Genomic DNA, 19,708 nt, shown 5'->3' with positions numbered 1-19,708 from the left:
TCAAAACTGTGATATAGAAAAAAAAAGAAAGAGGGCCCTTTGATTTGGAAAAAATGTTCAAAGAAACCCCGGTCAGAGGCAAAAGCAGGGATAACGCAAAACAGTTTCAAATCCCATTTGCGATTTTCACCCACTTTTATTTTCTCTTTCCCCAGGAGGAGATTGGGCAGGAGCCTCTCCCTCTTGTAACGTGCACAATCACAAACTTCACGCGACGTCGAGAGCGCGGTAATTCTCGGTCTACTTGTACTTGACCTCCAGGTCACTGCTCTGTGTACGTTGTGTGTAGTGAATTGGACCAATGCTCGGACGAAGCTTGAAGCTCCAGTAGTCTTATCTTGTTTGCGCTACTGGCCTTTTCCAATTGAGGGCGGTGTACATGTGTTTGTCCTGTCCGTCCGGCCCGGCCGGCGATGATCATGCTGTGTTCGAAGTTTTGTGAAACTTCACGATTTTCAGCAAAGATTATATAGCGCTACGCTATACAATCTTTGATTTTCAGCACAAAAAGGACGTCATTGGTAAAACGTGGGACATCATATGGTACCATTTTCCCACAAAAACAACTCAAAAGATGGTCAACCGATGCAGGTACGTTGAAAACCTCTTTTGTTTTCATGGCTTGCTAACGTTTTGGCACGGTATATGTAGGCCTATGTAGGCCTATGATACTTTTCGTAGTCGGTGCAAAAGGCCCATCGTATGGAATTCAATATCTGCCGTCGTCCGTCGCCTTTTGCTTTTTGTTGTGCCCCAATCTATGAACGCTGGGGACGCTGTCGATAACCGAATTTTTCACTTCCGGGGGTTATGTTGTCAAGGATAGGAAGGAAAGTTTTTGTGCGACCTCCACTACATGTACATGTACATACAGCTGGCTAGCCTTGGCACTTGACGTCTACCCCAAGGAGGAACAGGCCTCGTTCGCTAAAAGCTGGTTGACTCCATTTGTAGTATTTTGTGCGTGAAGCTTTGGTAAGTATCTCTAAATAGTTTGGTAAAATATAGGTCTAATGCGACAACTTCATGAGACACTTCAGAATATAGCCCAGGCCTACCCTGCCAAAAGTCCTACTTATTTTTGCAGTCCCTGTCTTCTTTGTAAGCTGCACCATGTGCACGGCTGGGCAAGGTTAGGCTTTTTGTAAAAACTGTCCTAGGCTTAGACCTAGTACCACTCCACAACATAAATCAATAATTTTTTGAATTAATTTGATTAGCCTCCCTATTATAGGGCCTACATTGCTCTACTGATGTTACCTTGAAGAGGATGTCATTAGAAATATTTTGATATAAATTTGGATTCTGTTGGACTCTGCAAAGCAAAGAAAAAAGTGTTTGAAGTGGGGATGTTTTGAGATGTGTTTTGTACACGTGTAATGCACAGCAAACTGTGATTATTTTGTACACAAAAATGAGTGTGGACTTTAACTGAAAGATTAACATATATGTTTTTGTAAAATCTTTGTTCTTATTTGTGCCGTATTGCAATGAATCAAATGCAGGCTTTACTTCAAATTTTAAAAAAAAATTGAAAATGGAACTGCATGCAAAAAAGACTATTTAAGAAAACGAGTTTCCAAATAAACCGCGCTTTCACTCATTTAGTCATTTCCCTACCTATAATAAACCTTTTGTTGTTTCGCAATGCATTATGGGTTTGGATGACAAGTAAGCAATACATTTTATGCACAACCGCATGGGTGTAGTGTACATGTACCTGCAAAACAATCTGCTACCATTTTATTTCATTCTCCAGTTCAAGTCACAGTGTTGCATTATGGATTTGGGATGAAGGTACAGTACATGTATTCAAAAACCTTGAAGTATAGCATGGCAGAAAAGACAAATTCAGGGAATCCCTTCAACAATACAATCTGGTCATAGACCATGCCTTGACTGAGATCGTGAATACTATTGCCCAATCAAACTCATGACTTGTAGCTCATTCATCCTGCATTGAGCAATCACGTTATTTTCAGCCTATAATGATTTGTGCCCTTAAAAAAAGACAATCAAGGGTGATTTTTCCTCTCACAAATATTTGAAAATTTATTTAATTGTTTAAAAAGTGCAATAAAGAGCGTGTTGCTGTTGGCCTTGGGAGAAACTGACTTTTTTTTTTAGATTATAACAACTCAAATTTATAAATGTAGCTTTCATCTCCCTACTTACAGAATGTGCAGAATGGTGCCAATGTGTAACACAATCATGGCATCATCTTTAACGGAGGATGATATTCCAGGTGCAAAGTTTGAAACAGACCCTTTTGTCAGCAACAGTGCTACAGCTAAAGAGATGGTTGGCATGCAGAAGAGGCGCTTCAACTTCCGGAGTTAAATCATAACTTGTACAGAGGTAAGTAACATGAGTTTTTTCATAGCAAATATTGTAAATTATTTTGGGGGGGGGTCTGATTTCTTGTACAGGTAACTGATACTGATATCTAACCATTAATCATGCTAATGGCAAAGAGTGAAATAACCTTTCTGAAATGACTTTTGTGGGGACATAATGAAGAATACTGAACTTTTGAAAGATGTTGGATGTCTTTGTTGAGCCATTATAATTTAAGTGACACCAATAATGGCGCGGTATGTACAGTTGACTCTCCTTATGACAAAGCTGTAGTAACTAAGACTTTATTATAAAGAGTAGAAAAACAAAGAACATACATGTATAAGATTCAAGAAAGTGGGATTCTCAAAATCTTTTCTTTGTAACAGTATTTTGTTATAACAATGGTATTTATGAGAGTCAACTGTACCATTGGTTCAGTTCTAGAAGTACATGTACATGTATGTTCATTCCAAGTGCAATGTAGAATTTTCCAGTAGCACCTAACTGCCCATAGCCCATCAAACTCCAACAGCAGGTTTTGCAAGGTTTTGGCTGGTTTGGTACCATACTGTAAGCACATGGTGTTGTACTATGCTAGGTTTAGTACAGTAGGCCCAGGGTGATGGTGTTTAATTTTGGCTGAGCTGGTACTGTCAGGTTAGCAACTTGGTTACAACAGTGGGTGTTGAACTCTGCCGGGTGAACGGACACCGGTGGCTCCGGCTGGCCAGTAGAGCTCACTGAGTTAACACACAGTGAGCTCTAATGACCAGCTTTGGACTGTGTGTGTACATGTAGTGTGTGTACAGTGTACATGGATGGTTATATTGCACTGACTAGTAGTACTGGGTGTTTCAACTTGCCTGTGTGTGTTGCTGGTCAGCATGGTCAAGGACACCATACATGAATTTCGCATAAAAAAGGTAAGACTGGTACATTTACTTACAGGAGGGTATTGGAATTTTTATAGAATGTAAAAATTCCACACAGTCATTGGTATTGTACAAAGATGCATAATGTGTTTTACAAAGGTACATATGTAAGTATTAAATAATATCCATACCAAGGTATGCATAATATGTATTTTTTGTAATAAAAATACCAACATTTCCTATAAATATCAGTGCAACACAAGATTCACCCCAGTTTCATTTTGAGAAAAGCCTCTCAACATGACTGCAAGGGAGGTGAAAAATGTACATCAAAGTTTGAGAAGTGAAGAGCGAGAACTTAACTTTCATGGAGAATGTTGTGGATACATCAAAGAAAAGGACGTGTCTAGAGCATGGCAAAAGATCTTCAAAGAATAAGGGAAAAGGAGATAAGAAGAAAGGAAAAGGAAAGGCTCCAAAACAGTACAAGGATGCCAATTTTATGGCCAGGAGAAGGAAACAGGAGGATGAAGAGCTCAGAGCAGCCATCAGAGCTAGTTGCAAGGAGACAGGAATACACATGGGGAAAAGCTACAGAGCTGTGGTTGATACACCATTACAGATAGGCATTTCAGATGATTTCCAAATTATTTCATTACACCGTCAATTTATAGCAGATATGAAAGAGCATATCTTCAGGAGTTTAACAGTGACAAAATAATTCAAAACGGCCAAGCGGTTCTCAAGATACATCCATTTGAATATCGTAAAAAACTGTCTAATATTGACTCCCAGGTCAAAGGCCATCCTTTGTTTTTCTTTATAAAGTGAATGGCTCCAGGAAAAGCTCACTTATACAAGGTTTTTATTCGGTTACATTGGAAGGAAACATTTAATTTCTGTCAAACTTGGCATTCTTACAAATTTGCTCATCACTACTACAAATGTCAACATTTAAAATACAAATGTGTACCTGATTTGCATATTTAATTGATATAAATGTCAATAAAACGAGATGTCCTGACTTCTGGCAGCTGTAGACTTCGTTTAAATTTCTAATGTGGTGGTTACATGTATGTTGATAAACATTACTGTTTGTCTTATCTTAAATAAAGCCATTTTCTAATTAATTAATCAATATATGCAATGCATAAAATTGATCAATTTGCATAAATAATTATTTGTCTTTTTTAACAGTACAGCACCAATTATTGGGATTTTTTAGGATCAATGCCACATGTACGTGTACGGTATCCTCATAATGTATTTGACATACACTGTACTCCTGAGAAACTACAGATGAAAGTTCATTTAAGTGAAAACAATTTGCATATTAATTACCTTTAATTTGAGAAAAAAATTGGCAAAAGACAACCATAAGGAATTCTGCAAATATTTGCAGTTTACAAGTAAAGAGAGTTGTGGATTTTTACAGCCCTTTGGGTGCAATGCTAACTGTCGCTTTCATATCACAGAGCTTTGACTCCTACCACACCTGTGATTTTAGTTTTAGTCTACTGACAAATTCAATGATACCTCTATTTGGATGTAGCTGTGCAGTACAAGGACGAGTCCATTCTTGATGTGGGTTTACACTGGAAAGCTTTGTCCATCCTGAGCGAAGTGCCTCCGGTAGATAACAGTTTCCTTGGCATATGGTCCCATATCTAAAAAGTACACACAAAATAATAAGATCAAATATATAGCAAGACGCTAAACAAAAGTTACATTCATATTAACTCACAATGTTTACCAATTTGGAGAACACGTTGTAAATATCATGTATAGATTTATTATTTTAAAATGCAAGTTGAAAGTAAAGCCAAGCAATTCAAGATTCCTAGTATACACCGTCACTGCAGGAGGTTCCTTCAAGTTGATAGTCGCCAGCCTGATATGGTGTTGGAGTTTCCACCATTGGAGACCTGGTCGAGTTGATGGACTGGTTGTTCTTCTGGTCATCTTGCGTTACTAGTGTCTGCCATTAAACAAGAGTATAGGTTATTTGTATGATTCATCATTAAAGGAAAAGAACAGGCAACAATTTAAAGGTTATTCTGTATAACGATACTGATCACTATTGTTCTAGGCATGTTTCAAAAGTAGTCCTAAAAGTAGGAAAGTGTCTATAAATCACATGAAGTAAGTTACTTAGAAAGTTGTATTCTGCTAAAATTCTGTTCAGAATGGCAAAATGATTGGGTAACTTTAAAGAGAAGATTTCTCGAGAGAGGCCTAGCAAACTTTATTTTGGACTGACAAGTATTTTTTTATGATCAACCTTAAAATGGTGTAGATCGACCAGAAAGTCCAAACAAAATCTCTCAGTTTACAAATTGGCTTTGCTTTCTTTGATTATATTTTTTTCTCATACTTTGATAAATAAACCCCATTGAACAATGTCAAAGACATGTTGACGCGGTGTTCACTTCATGACGTGAACAGATCAGCCAGCAAAGATGATAGATATTGTCATGGAAGTGGCTAAGCATCATTTGGGAGTGTATCACCATGTCTTCACTGACAGGTTACACACCTCTGTCTCCCTAGCCCGTCGCCTCCTTGCAAAGAAGACGTACATAACTGGCACCGTCAAATCCAATAGCAAAGGGCTACGTAAAGAATTCACAACCAAAGACACCAACCTACAGCAACAAAAGATCAAGCAGATGAAGAAGACCAAGAGAGAACCTTCTGTAGCCGACAGAATTGCCAGCTTACTGAAGTCATTTGGAAAGATACCAGGGTGATGATGTTGCTCTCTTCATCACACCAAGCGTGGAGAGACCCGACCACTGATTTCCTGAAGCGTAAGGTTGTGAGTGACAAGACAGGCAAGCGGAAGGTGAAAAGTGTGTCAGCGCCCCCTCAAGCAAGGGACTACACCAAGCACATGGGAGGAGTAGACAGAGGGGACCAACTCAGGGCCTACCATACACTGTACCTGTGTGCGTAAGTCATAGTTTTGGTGACGTGGCATATTATACTTCCTCATCGACATCGCCAGAGTGAATGGGTGGATCTGTTTCAAACACCACAATCCAGCAGTTGAAGACAAGAATATCAGCAGCAGTAGCAGGGAATGCAACAGAGAGGCAGGAGATCCGGGCAGCAAGATGTCACACTCAGATTTTGTTTTGGCCGTAGCCAAAGGCCTGATTGAAGGTTATGAAGGGGGCTCAGCATCTCGCCAAACTGCAGCACAGCTGGTGTCTCTCATCAACAGCTCTACACTACTCTGTGAAGATGCCAGGGAAGAATGCTCAATGGTGTCGCTGGTGCAGACTGAACAAGAAAGTAACCAAGTCTCGTCTACCAAAGACAACACGACGAGGCTGCCCAATCTGCAGCATCAACTTATGCCCAGGGGGTAGCTTTTTGAAGTTTCACGCAGCTGCAGCACAAGAAGAGGGCACAACATCAACTGAGTAGTACCTCAGAACAAGAGTCAAGAAAAACAACTAGAAAATAGAAATGACCTTAAGAATAAAAACATAAAGATACAGATAATTAGGCCACTGATAATAGTGTGCCTGCAGTTGTTGCACCAAGACTAAGTAAAAAAAAAATGCACATAAGTTGGAAGCAGCATAAACACATTACTTGATTTTGGCAACTTTACTCAATGCTGTCTCATTGTAGTACCCTAGCAGTAACCCATCCATACCAAATCAATCAGAATTCAACAGTTTTGAGGGTGTGGAAGTTTGAAAGGTTATATACTTTTCGAGTACAGGCCATAATTACATGTACAAGTAGCTCCAACATTTGACCAGGAACTGTGCTGGGGAGCGGCCGTGAGCTCACCCACGAATAAATGCCTGTGAACTCCCCCAAACTCTGATTTTCTATTGTAAGTACATTGGCTCATTTTGTTAGGTTTGTACCATCCTTTTCTAATCACAGACAATGCATAGACCCATCTGTACCAAACAGGCCAAACTGCAACTGTTGGAGTTTGCCAGGTTTAGTACTGTATGGCGTATGAGACCTGTTGGAGTTTGGCAGGTTTGGTACCAGTAACTACTGAAATTGTGCACAGCTGTTGGAGTTTGTTAGATTCAGTACTATTTCTAGTGCAAGGGCCTATGGAGTTAGGGCTAAAGAGGAAACCTACCTCTATTGGAAACCATGAGACTGCTCTTGAAGCCCTCAAATTGCCTCTCTTGTATTGTTCTTTATTAATAAATTGTAGCAGGGTCTGTTGACCATGACCTTTAACCATGCACGAGGCCAGTGCCTGTGAGTGTCATATGGGTACATGTACATGTATGCCTATAAAGATGCCTCATGTTAAACAAAGGGGTTTTGAATCAGAAAAATTGAAATGACCCAATCTTGAACTTTTCCTCCAGTTAACAATTACAGCATACCAGTACATGTACATGTATGTGGAAGAAGAGCATTAGAATAAGATGAGTTATTTTTAGCTTTGTTTATTTTGTTATTGCAGAGTACATGTACACGATTATATCAGTGGGGGTCTGTCAGAGACTCTGTTGATTGATCCAGAAAACACCCAGCATGCAGTGGACAGGGAGAGAGGGAGGACAGTGTCTGCTGTTACATGTACCCCTACAAGTTTCCATCAACCTCCTAAAGAAGGCTGGACAAGCGACTTATTCCAAGTGAGTTCGCACTTTCCAAAATCAGGAAAACGCAATTCAGTATTTGAATAATCATGAAAACTAATTCAGATCTTTATACCATGATTACAAATGTAGCAGAGATCAAATGTGAATTTGTGTAACATAAACTAATCTTGCTAATTCCTTGTTCCTTTGGATGAAATAAAATCATGGAAAAAATAACATGTTTACCAAAAATTTGTTTGAGTGAATTATTGATTAAACTAAACAAATGAAGCAATGCTAGGTAATTCACTTTGCTTGGATTGCAGGTTCCAGGTGTTGTGTCTTTTGGAGCAATGTGGCATTTTCTTGTGAACCAGCCACATTTGAAAGAGAAGGCAAAAGGATGTGGCAAGCAGTATGGAAAGGGGTATAGGCTTTATTGTTCAGGGCATGTTAAAGATATTATGTATCACCCTATGTCTGCAGTATCACCATTTATCTATCTAAAAGCAACTTTTCTTCCAACAATGACAAAATCGAAAACGTACACAAGTTATATATCAGTATGGCAATCATCTCACCATATACACTCAACATATTGTACATGCCCTGCAGGATTGGGTGGCATTTGCTGCCATGTGGCAGTATTTTTATATGTATGCTCAGATACCAGAACTTCAGGTCACACCGACCTCTATGTTTCAGAACCCTCTATATCACGTACATCCTATCCTCAACAGTGGCACTTGCCCCGTAGAAAACAAAAAGGTGATAATTTCCCAATCAGTGACGCAGTTTTTGAGAAATACGACCCCACCAAGCCAAAGAAGAGAAAACCAAATATCAGGCAATCTGACCCCAGACCAAATCACCTTCAGAGAAACAATCGTGAAAAAGATATACCAATTACGCAGTAAGCTTGAAGAGTTGAAAACAAAAGTCAAATCCAATGCATTTCTCCATGTCTTGCCATTTGCTCCATCTGTATCTGCCAGCTCATTTGATCATGACTACAAATGTACTGCATCGGAATCAACTAGAAATCCAATTCAATCCCAAAGAAACTCAATGAGCTCAGTAGCTCCTAATTCAACTGGTGCAGGAAGTTCTCAACAACTCAATATTATGCAGACTCCATAAAGACTAATGAAAGCCATGTTTGATTCAATATTTCGTTCTTTATTCAGAACATCTTCATCTTCAACAATCAACAGATTTCTTGACTGTTATATCCACCACATTTGAAATTCATTCGAAGCATAATTATTGTAAGCAACAAGAGATCCCAAAATCATCTGAAGAACTGTCCGTTGATGAAGAGTTTAAGGATAAGTGCCGTAAGTATGAGCAGGCACAGAAAGAGACAACTGAAGAATTTGAGCAAATTGAACAGTCTACCAGGGGTCAGTCAGTCAATGAAAACTGGCATAAACATAGACAGGAGAAAGTTACAGCATCTGTGGCTGGTGCCATTATCAATAGGAGGAAAACAACTCCACCTGATAATCTTCCGAGAATTAAAGGATACGACAATCGGAAATTTATTCTAAAGGCTTGACGTCATAATATGAACTTTCACTGTAGTTATGTGATATACCTTTTTATCTTTAATAGCTATTTGTTCATTCTTCTTAAGGTATTTGTCAGTTTGTTACCTTCTTTGCTTCGTACTATATGCTGGCCATGGACATGATTGCAGTACCTGTACACTCATTCTCTTATATTTCTGTGGTTTCATGAAGTTATATATTGTTTTTATTTCTCAACTTTTGTTAATGTATTATTATTAATAATTTTTGTTTGCTTAGGGTCACCAGTACGTTTTATCACTGCTTTCCTCTTTTTTTTAAAATGTTGTTTCTGTTCATTTTTAAGTCGGGAGACTTAAGCTTCGAGGGGAGGGCCCATACATGTATCACCATGTTACAATAGCACATGTTGTATTGCTACTTAAGTTCAATGCACGTATTGACCTTCAACAATAGAACCACTTTCCAAGTAATGAGACTCACTTAAGGAATGACTAGTTGAACCACAAGGCCCTTGGGGAGGAAAGCAGGGCTGGACTGGATGGGTCATGAGGCAGCCCACTGGCCTTATAAGGAAAAGTCAGTGTTCATTAATTTGACTAACCCTACCCTCAAATCCAAATGAACCAAACATATTCATGCACGCTGTATTAATATTCAAAGAAAAGTAGCTAATACCTAATAAGGCAAGGAAACTTGTATGATGGATGAAAAATGGAATGTCCAGCAAATGTATTAAATCCCTATGAGCTCTGGCAATTGGGCAGAGAGCCGCATATCGAGCCAGCCGAATAAACCACATCAAAAGTACAGTACAACTTTGTCTCAAGTCATCTTCTTGTGTCAATTCATATGACCTGTCGGGTAATAGTATTTAGATATTCAGCCATTTACTTTGAGAGGTATCGAGTCTTTTCGTTGCTCTACCCTTAACTTTGAAAATGTGTACATATTTCACCTCATCGCATATGCAGTATTCCGATTTTTCCCCCTCCCAATTCCTACATAACCAAAGCTCCAACAGTCTAAAATCTTCAAGTAATCTGTTCCTTAATAGTCCATACTTGAAGTTCAGCAGGTATATAGATATTTGGCCATTTAGCTAGATAGGTATCGAGTCTATTGATTGCTTTTCCCTTAATTTTGTAAATTTGTAAATATTTCACCTATTGAGTCTTTCTCCGCTCTATCCTTAACTTTGAAAATTTGTACATTTGTGGCTTTTCCCTGAATTTTGCCAATTTGTACCTATTTCACCTAATCGCATTTGCAGTATTCCGATCCTTTCCCCTTTCAATTCCAACTAAAGCTTCAACACTAAATTTTTGGGGAACCTGTTCCCCAATAGCCCATGCTTCAAATCAAGGAGGTATTTACATTTAGATATTTGGACTTATAATTTGAGAAGTATTGAGTTTTTCCTTGCTCTACCCTTAACTTTAAAAATTTGTACAAATTTCACCTCATGAGGGGAAAAATGCATTGATGCATTCAGATGTTTTCCATCTGAAGTCTAACATAACTAAAGCTCCAACACTCTAAACTTTTAAAGAAATCTCTTTCTGAATAGTTCACGTTTATTATATTTGTAGCATTCCGATCATTTCCCCTCTCAATTCTGACATAACAAAATCTCCAACAGTTGAAATTTCTGAAGAAATCTGTGCTGACTAGTCCAAGTTGTAAATCAAGGAGGTATTGCAATATTTGGACTTTCAGTTTGAGAGGTATTGAGTCTTTTCTTTGCTCTATCCTTAACTTTGAAAATACCTACATGTACATACATGTATTTCACCCCATCTGAGTTGCTGCATTGCTATGGTTTCATCTGTGATTTTTAACAGAAATGAAGGTCCAAAAATTTTAAGTTTCCAAAAAATTAGATCCTTAATGGTCAACTGTTCAAATCGTGCACGTATATAGACACTTGGCAATCTAGTTAGGTAAGTATTGAGTCTTTTCGTTACTCTACCCTTGACTTTGAAAATTTGTACATATTTCACGTTATCACATTTCTATCATTCCGATATTTTCCCCTCTCAATTCTGACATTAGTAAAGCCTCAACAATCTAAAGTTTTCAAGAAATCTATTCCTTAATAGTCCATGTTTGAAGTTCAGCAGATATATAGATATTTGGCCATTTAGCTAGATAATTTTTGAGTCTTTTCATTGCTTTTCCCTTAATTTCGAAAATTTGTACATATTTCACCTCATTGCATATGCAGTATTCTGATTTTTTCCCCTCTCAATTCCGACATCTCTAAAGCTCAAACACTATATTTTTAGAGAAATCTGTTCCCTAATGGCCCATGCTTCAAATCAAGGAGGTATTTAGTTTGAGAAGTATTTATTCTTTTTGTGTTTCTACCCTTAGCTTTGAATATTTCAGCCCATCTCATTTGGTGCATTCTGATGTTTTCCCATCTGAATTGTAACATAACTGAAGGTCCGAAAATGGTAAATTTCCCCAAACATTAGTTGGTAACTAATCAATGATTCAAATTGTGTATTGTGTATTCAGCCATTTAGTTTGAGAGATATTGAGTCTTTTTGCTGCTCTACCCTTAACTTTGAGAATTTGTACATATTTCACCTAATCACATTTGCAGTATTCCAATCTTTTCCCTTCTCAATTCCTACATAACTAATTCTAATAAAACAGTTTACAATTTTCAAGAAATCTGTTTGTTAATAGTCCATGCTTCAAATCAAGGAGGTATTTACATGTAGATATTTGGACTTTTAATTTGAGAAGTATTGAGTTTTTCCTTGCTCTACCCTTAACTTAAAAAAATTGTACATATTTCACCTCATGAGGGGAAAGATGCATTGGTGCATTCAGATGATTTCCCATCTGAATTCTAACATAACTGAAAGTCCGAAAATGCTAAATTTTCCAAGAAATCAGTTGGTAAGTAATCAATAATTCAGATGATGTAGGTTTTTAGATATTCAGCTATTTAGTTTAAGAGGTATTGAGTCTTTAAGTGTTTCTACCCTTAACTTTGAAAATTCGTTCATATTTCACCCATCTCATTTAGGGCATTCCGATGTTTTCCCATCTGAATTTAACATAACTGAAGGTGCAAAAATCTAAAATTTTCCAAGAAATCAGTTGGTAAGTAATTATATTATTCACCTAATCGCATTTGCAGTATTCCGATCTTTTCCCCTCTCAATTCCTACATAACTAAAGCTCCAATAGTCTAAAATTTTCAAGAAATCTGTTCCTTAATAGTGCATGTCTCAAATTCAGCAGGTATTTAGATATTTGCCATTTAACTAGATAAGTATCGAATCTTTTCATTGCTTTACCCATTAATTTTGCAAATTTGTACATATTTCACCTCATTGCATATGCAGTATTCCGATTTTTTCCCCTCTCAATGCCGACATAACTGAAGGTTCGACAACCTAAATTTTTAAAGAAATCTGTTCCCTAATAGTCCATGCTTCAAATCAAGGAGGTATTTAGATATTTGGCCTTTTAGATTGAGAGGTATTGAGTCTTTTTGTGTTTCTACCCCTAACTTTGAAAATTCGTTCATATTTCACCCCATCTTATTTGGTGCATTCCGATGTATTCCCATCTGAATTTAACATAACTGAAGGTGCGAAAATGCTAAATTTTCCAAGAAATTAGTTTCTTAAGTATTCAATTATTAAAATCATATAGGTATTTAGATATTCCGCCATTTAGTTTGAGATGTGTTGAGTCTTTTCCTTGCTCTACCTTTGACATTGAAAATGTGTACATATTTCACGTTATCACATTTGTAGCATTCTGATCTTTTCCCCTCTCAATTCTGACGTAACTAAAGCTCCAACATATGAAATTTCTGAAGAAATCTGTACTGAATAGTCCACAATGTAAATTAAAGAGGTATTTAGATATTTGGACTTTCAGCTAGAGAAGTATTGAGTCTTTTCGTTGCTCTACCCTTAACTTTTAAAATATGTACATATTTCACCTTATCACATTTGTATCATTTCGATCTTTTTCCCTCTCAATTTTGACATACATGTATCTAAAGCTCCAACAGTTGAAATTTTTAAAGAAATCTGTTCCTAAATTGTCCATGTTGTAAATCAAGGAGATATTTAGTCTTATAGTTTGAGAGGTATTGAATCTTTTCTCTTCTATACCCTTAACTTTGTGAAAATTTGTATGTTTTTCCCTTTCCCCTTAATTTTGCCAATTTGTACACATTTCACCTAATTGCATTTGAAGTATTCCAATCTTTTCCACTTTCAATTCCGACATATCTAAACCCCCAACACTCTAAATTTTTAAAGAACATTCGAATGTTCCCTAATAGCCCATGCTTCAAATCAAGAGGGTATTTAGATATTTTGTCTTTCAGTTTGAGAGGTATTGAGTCTTTTCCTATTTCCACCCAAAACTTTGAAAATTCCTACATACTTCACCCAATCTCGTTTGGTACATTTTGACATTTTCCCATCTGAATTCTAACATAACTGAAGGGCCGACAATTCTGAATTTTCCAAGAAATTGGTTGGTAAGTAATCAATGATTCAAATTATGTAGGTATTTAGATATTCAGCCATTTATTTTCAGAGGTATTGAGTCTTTTCCTTGCTCTACCTTTGACTTTGAAAATATGTACGTATTTAGCCTTATCACATTTGTAGCATTCCAATCTTTCCCCTTTCAATTCTGACATAACTAAAGCTCCAACAGTCGAAATTTCTGAGGAAATCTGTGCTGAATAGTCCACAGTGTAAATCAAGGAGGTATTTAGATATAGCGACTTTCAGTTTGAGAGGTATTGAGTCTTTTGAATGCTGTACCCTTGACTTTGAAAATGTGTACATATTTCACATTATCACATTTGTATCATTCCGATTTTTTTCCCCTCTCAATTCCTACATTAATAAAGCTCCAACAGTCTAAAATTTTCAGGAAATCTGTTCCTTAATAGTCCATGCTTGAAGTTCAGCATGTATATAGATATTTGGCAATTTAACTACATGTAGATAAGTATTGAGTCTTTTCATAGCTTTTCCCTTAATTTTGTAAATTTGCACATATTTCTTCTCATCGCATATGCAGTATTCCGATATTTCCCCTCTCAATTCTGACATGACTAAAGCTCCAACACTCTAAACCTTCTGACCTATTTCATTTCTTCCCCTCTTATCGAGGTAAATTCCTTTGATGGGAAAGGAGAGTTTTCCTTTCTGCCCAGACCTCACTACAGTCATGCTAGAGGCTCTGAATGATAATGTCATCTCCGTCTTTGAGTATGTCTTGGGGCTTTCTTGCCTTTTTTTTCACACTGCCAACCAAAGCCACATCAATGGAATGGACAATTAAGGGATCATTGCAGTTGACCTGCAGATGATCCACATGGCAGGGTCCAACAACGTAGTGGCGGACACACTCTCCCTGGGATGATAGAGCAGTCTTACATCGATCTGTTCCTTGAATAATGTTGAACTTCCCATGATCTTCCTCTTCAGCGAGACGTTCTAGCAACACTACAGCCATGGCTGCATGGGACGTCATCTGTCCACCTTTCAAATTTGTGGCAGCAGATTGTAGCATGTTTATTGATAGGTTCCAGCTAACACTGCTGTGAGTGCTATAACAGCCTTCCTTATGTGCTTCTTTCACTCAGAGCTACGACTCGTAATGTATCTACAGGTCAGCCCTAGCTGCCATACACATTGGTTTCAAAATCTGTTCAAGGTTTCAAAATCTGTTCAACTGCCCAGGACAATGCTGCTGTCCGCAGTGCAGAGGTCAAATGGACTTCCTGTGGGACCGACGACAAATCATTATGAAGTTCCTTACCATTTCTTAAATTTATACATTCCTTCTTGTTTATGTGTAAAAGTGTATTCGCGGCATTACATGTGTCGTTGCCAACCCTGCACCTAGACCGGTGCTACTCTGCATATGGAGTGACTGTGTGAGCATGTCTGATCGTGGTGAGACCATACGTCATCTTCAAAAGTAATGTACTAAGATACTGGGTACTGTAATATGTTATTGTTGCCAGGGGAATTTTCCATGCTATGACTTGTACCTTCAGGGTGACATCATATGCAGCAGTGTTTTTTGTCAAAGATGCATATGATTACTAATTTTTAAGAATTGTTTTCTGGAAATTTCTAAACACTGAATTATTTTTATCAGGTAATTGATACAGAAACCTGAAAGCTCCTTGTTGATGGGTACCGTATTTAAGGGTGTGTGGATGTATTTCTGAAAATGTTGCGGCATACGTAACATTTGTAAGTAAAAGAAAAAGAAAATCTGATTTATTTTTAAAAAAATGATTTCTAAAATTATTATTATTATTTGAATCAAATAAGTAGCCAACCCTGCTTTTTAGCATTAATGTGTTTCACTTTCTTGCAAAAGTAGTGGTTTGCTGGCAAAATCTGGCAGGCTCAGTGACCCTCCTGATTGAGATTCAGTTCTGTCATGCTTACAACAGCAACTTAATATATCTAGACAGGGAACAAACACTGCTTGGACGATGCTTTTTGTTCTGGCCAGTGCTTCTCAAGTGTTTAAAGGAAACATGCAGATGATCTCTGGTAATGAAACATCTACATGTACATGTGCGTAAATTGAAGGTCAGAGAGCCTGTCCTTTCATTTCCAGCAAACTTTCTCAAAAAAGAAGTGACTTTTTATCATGGCATGTCAGTCTATTTCTTGGTGTGAAATTGATGTGTCCAGTTGCAATCCGTAGCATTGATAAAAATAACAAATTTTGAAATTAATACCATTATACCGGTACTTGGACAATACATTTATCAGATTACTTCCTTGTCTTTGCATTGAGTGGCACCGCCACTCACCGGCTATGAAAAACTCACCCTGATATAAGGATGAGAAACGTAGGTCTGTTCTATGAAATATACTGTAACTACACCCCAAACAGGGCTGCCCTCGTGCAGAACTACATGTACCCTTACAAACCAAAAGCTTTAGAGATCGATAACAGATCTTCCAAAGGATCTTCAACATACCTGTCCTTTACCAACCGCGCCTTGTAAACAATCTGTCTGGCACTTCCACTTGGGCAGCAGTGGTCGCCCCCTTGGATTGGAGGCTATGCAAGCCAAAACTCTTAATATCTGCAACAAACACAGGGCTAAAACCTCAAGGATAACTTCCCTTACACTTGAATCCGAGTGTGGCTGATTAATACCCTCAATATGTACCCACCTTTAACTTTTGACTGAGCATGAAAAATAAAGGCGTCTGATTCAGAAACTTTAGCTGCGGATATATATTTCTGTAACAATTCTACTGGACAATACCGAAAATCTGTCTTATTTATGACTAATCTACCCTCTTGGTACTGGTCAGTTGTGCTTGACAGAGTAAAACCCTCATAAATGAAAGAAATGTTATGTTCATGCTACATATAGGGTGGTGATACCCTATGGTGGTGGGGTACACTTTAGTTTTAAATTAGCGATTGATCTCTCTGGCAATTAAGATACTCCAAATAAAGATCAAGAACTGGCACAAAGAATGATTCTCACTGTGCATGTATGTTAGAGTTGGTTTAGTTCTATTTGAAATCAAATTGACAAATTTAGGACTGTCCCATTATTGAAATTGAGAAAATTTACACAATTGTGGATAGTAATAAATGGAGTTGACAATGATATGGATTGATAGACCAGTTGACCAGTAATGAAAAAAAAGCTTATGCTGTGAGTGTGATAATTGCAAGAATAAAAATGTAAGTCATAAGATATGGCAGAGCCAATGGGCAAAGGGATAATTAAATGATAAAAGGATAATTAAAGGATAGGCTAAAGGATAAAAGGGCCTGGTGCAACCTGCTCTCTCTACAGAGTTCAGCTGTGTAAAGACCACACAATGAAACAATTTAGTATATGTAATAGTCATTGAGTCCAAACATGAAACAGTTGTTATGCTTCGTGCATGTGTACAGGTCACGTGGTCAAACTTTCCACAAAACTTTCATGACAATGCAACTAACAAATCAGTTAAAATGACAAATTTTTGAACTGACACTTGGCCAACACGTACTACGAGACAAACCTGTCAATGTGAACAGGCCAGAACTTTGTATAACGATAAATGAAAGATAAAATTCGCAAAACGTTTAGGACAAAAGTACGCTTATGTTCTGACAGAACAAACTCCTGCTAGAGAGAGGCAGATTGTCACTTACGCCACAGTGAAGTACGTCACTGTACAAAATATGGACTAGAACCCATTGTAGCAGACTAATATTGATGAGGATATGGTTAATTTATGATTGTGACCATGAACAATCACTAGGGCCACTTTATACAGAAAATACAACAATTTAAATATTATGTCGGGACTTTGTTGAACGAGTAGGAACACTCGAGGTTTGTGAGAAAGTGCGTGGTGTAGAAACCTGAGAGAGCCCTAGAGTCAAAGTCTGACCACCACAGAAATGTGAGAAAGCTTGACATGAGCAAGTTCACTTAATCAGAAAAAACCTGTGTATGCCGAAAGACACATCGTAACTGATCTCAAGCTTATAAGATCCGTCTCTTTGTTCGCATTTTACAAGTAAGAATCTATAATTTCCTTCAGAACTGAAGCTAGGTACTAGCCTTTTCGTTTCAATTGGTTTAGAGAGCCATCGTTTAAGGCCTTCTAGAGTAAACTTTGCAAATGAATAGACCATGGGATCATCAATTCCGATGTTTTGTGTGCCCAAGATGTGGATGTTACAGCTTTAACAATTGGTGTTGGGGAATTGCACTTTTTACTTAAACAAGTGAAATATAGATGTATGTTCAAAGGGGTCTGTACTTATGTGCTTTTTCCAAGACCCCGAGCCCAATCTGACCACTGTAAGCAAGCTCCCGAGTACAGCTTCCCTATTCCTCCCTTAAGTCCAGCATTACACTCAGAAGCTGAGCTGCTAACTGCCTCAATTCTGGTGATTCCTCTTCCATACTTGAAGCCCAAATATCATTGCTGCATATGGTCTGCACAGAGACAACAAAACGGTCATGATCCGCACAGAGACAACAAAACTGTCATTATTACTACATGTACATATATGGTATTTTAAATGTAGACATATGAGAAATCTTTAATCCAAGTATTTCGCTTTGAGTAATATTGTATTAACTTAACATCCCAGTTTCTAGGAATTTCATATGCTAGTTGTAATGGTTTCCCTACATTATAACCATCTGGGAATAAGATCGGCCAGTATGGTGCCAAAAACTAGCATGGGTTAATCAAAGTGCCAATGGCCTTGGTACTTTCCATGGGCTTGATAACTCTGGGTGTCAAGGCAATTGGGGGTACAACCCAATTGTTTTCTTTTTTCCAGTCCACAGTGAAAGCATCTACTGTTTCACAACCTGGATTATGGTATCTAGAATTAAACTTTGCGACTTTTTAATTGTAATACTTTAGGTGGGTTTTCTTCATATGCATAGTAACTGTCAACAACATGAGATTGATTAATACTATCAGAATACAACACAACATCAGAATTGAACTTAACTGGTTTTAGCTTGCACATCCACTTTAGGCTTGGTGCAGGTAGCCGTCCAACGAGAGAAGCTCCCGCACACAAAACACGCTCCTCCAAAACCTTGAGGCATGGTAACCTGAGCACCGTAATGTTTGGACTGCTCAGAGGGATTAAAAGTGGAAGCAGGACGTTTATAAGAGCTCTTAACCTCTTAGCCTGATGGACTGCTGCCCTCTTCTGCTTAATCTTTCTGGCGGCTTGATTTTCTGCAAGGGTAATCTTGTCATCATCTTGGTGTGCAGCCGGATGATGCTCCTCATACTCCCTAACCATGGCCCAACCGTACATGCTGGAATCAGCCACATGAATCAACTTCTGTCTCTTGTTGATGGTACTGGACAGTGTTGCTTTTACGACCGACAAGGAGGGGTTGTCAGCACCTAACTGGTCTGCTGCAGTTTGAACCAAGTCTTTGACTTGCTTAGAAAATAATAAATAATGCTTAGTATATTCATGAATAAAATTCGGGTGAAACAGCGGCAATGGAAGTAAAAGAATTCAATCTTTATAAAAAGACAAAGTGTGTCTAGCCTGCGCCAGACCAATGTGAAGTGAATCTCCTATACCCTGTGCACTCCACAAGAGTATGCTACATGTATCACTGAAACGTCCACTACACATTCCTCTGCCCATTCCACAGCTGTACATGTACATTCAGCCCTTTATGCTCGAAGAAAACAAATATGTTCTAATTCACACCCGGTCACTCACACTTTCTTTGGTATATATTCATCATAAATGGGTGTGTTCTTTATTTCATGACCTTGGTGAAGTTTTATAGTTGGAAATTACTGGTATTTCCTTTAATAAACTTCCTGACTGAAATGTTGGGTTTCTGGAGAAG

At 37.9% G+C, this 19,708-nt stretch overlaps 1 protein-coding gene across 4 annotated transcripts in view; it reads left to right on the top strand.

The window, feature by feature from the left end:
- Nucleotides 1-275: 275 nt before the first annotated feature.
- LOC147799636 (uncharacterized) overlaps nt 276-19,708 on the top strand; it is a 73,588-nt gene continuing 54,155 nt past the window's right edge. For 2 of the 4 annotated variants that reach the window (XM_087134129.1, XM_087134130.1), the window contains exon 1: nt 278-591. The gene's annotated coding sequence lies outside the window, so the exon portion shown is untranslated. Of the gene's footprint in view, nt 592-612; nt 976-2,177; nt 2,359-7,665; nt 7,841-19,708 lie in introns of those variants that run through there. The other 2 variants (XM_087134131.1, XM_087134132.1) reach the window with 2 other exon arrangements.

Source organism: Acanthaster planci, linkage group LG03, assembly GCF_054643075.1.
Source record: "Acanthaster planci isolate LZ-2023a linkage group LG03, COTS_SCS, whole genome shotgun sequence".
Lineage (NCBI taxonomy): Eukaryota > Metazoa > Echinodermata > Asteroidea > Valvatida > Acanthasteridae > Acanthaster > Acanthaster planci.
Note: the sequence above shows the minus strand (reverse complement) of the source record. Positions and strands in the feature narration are given on the sequence as shown.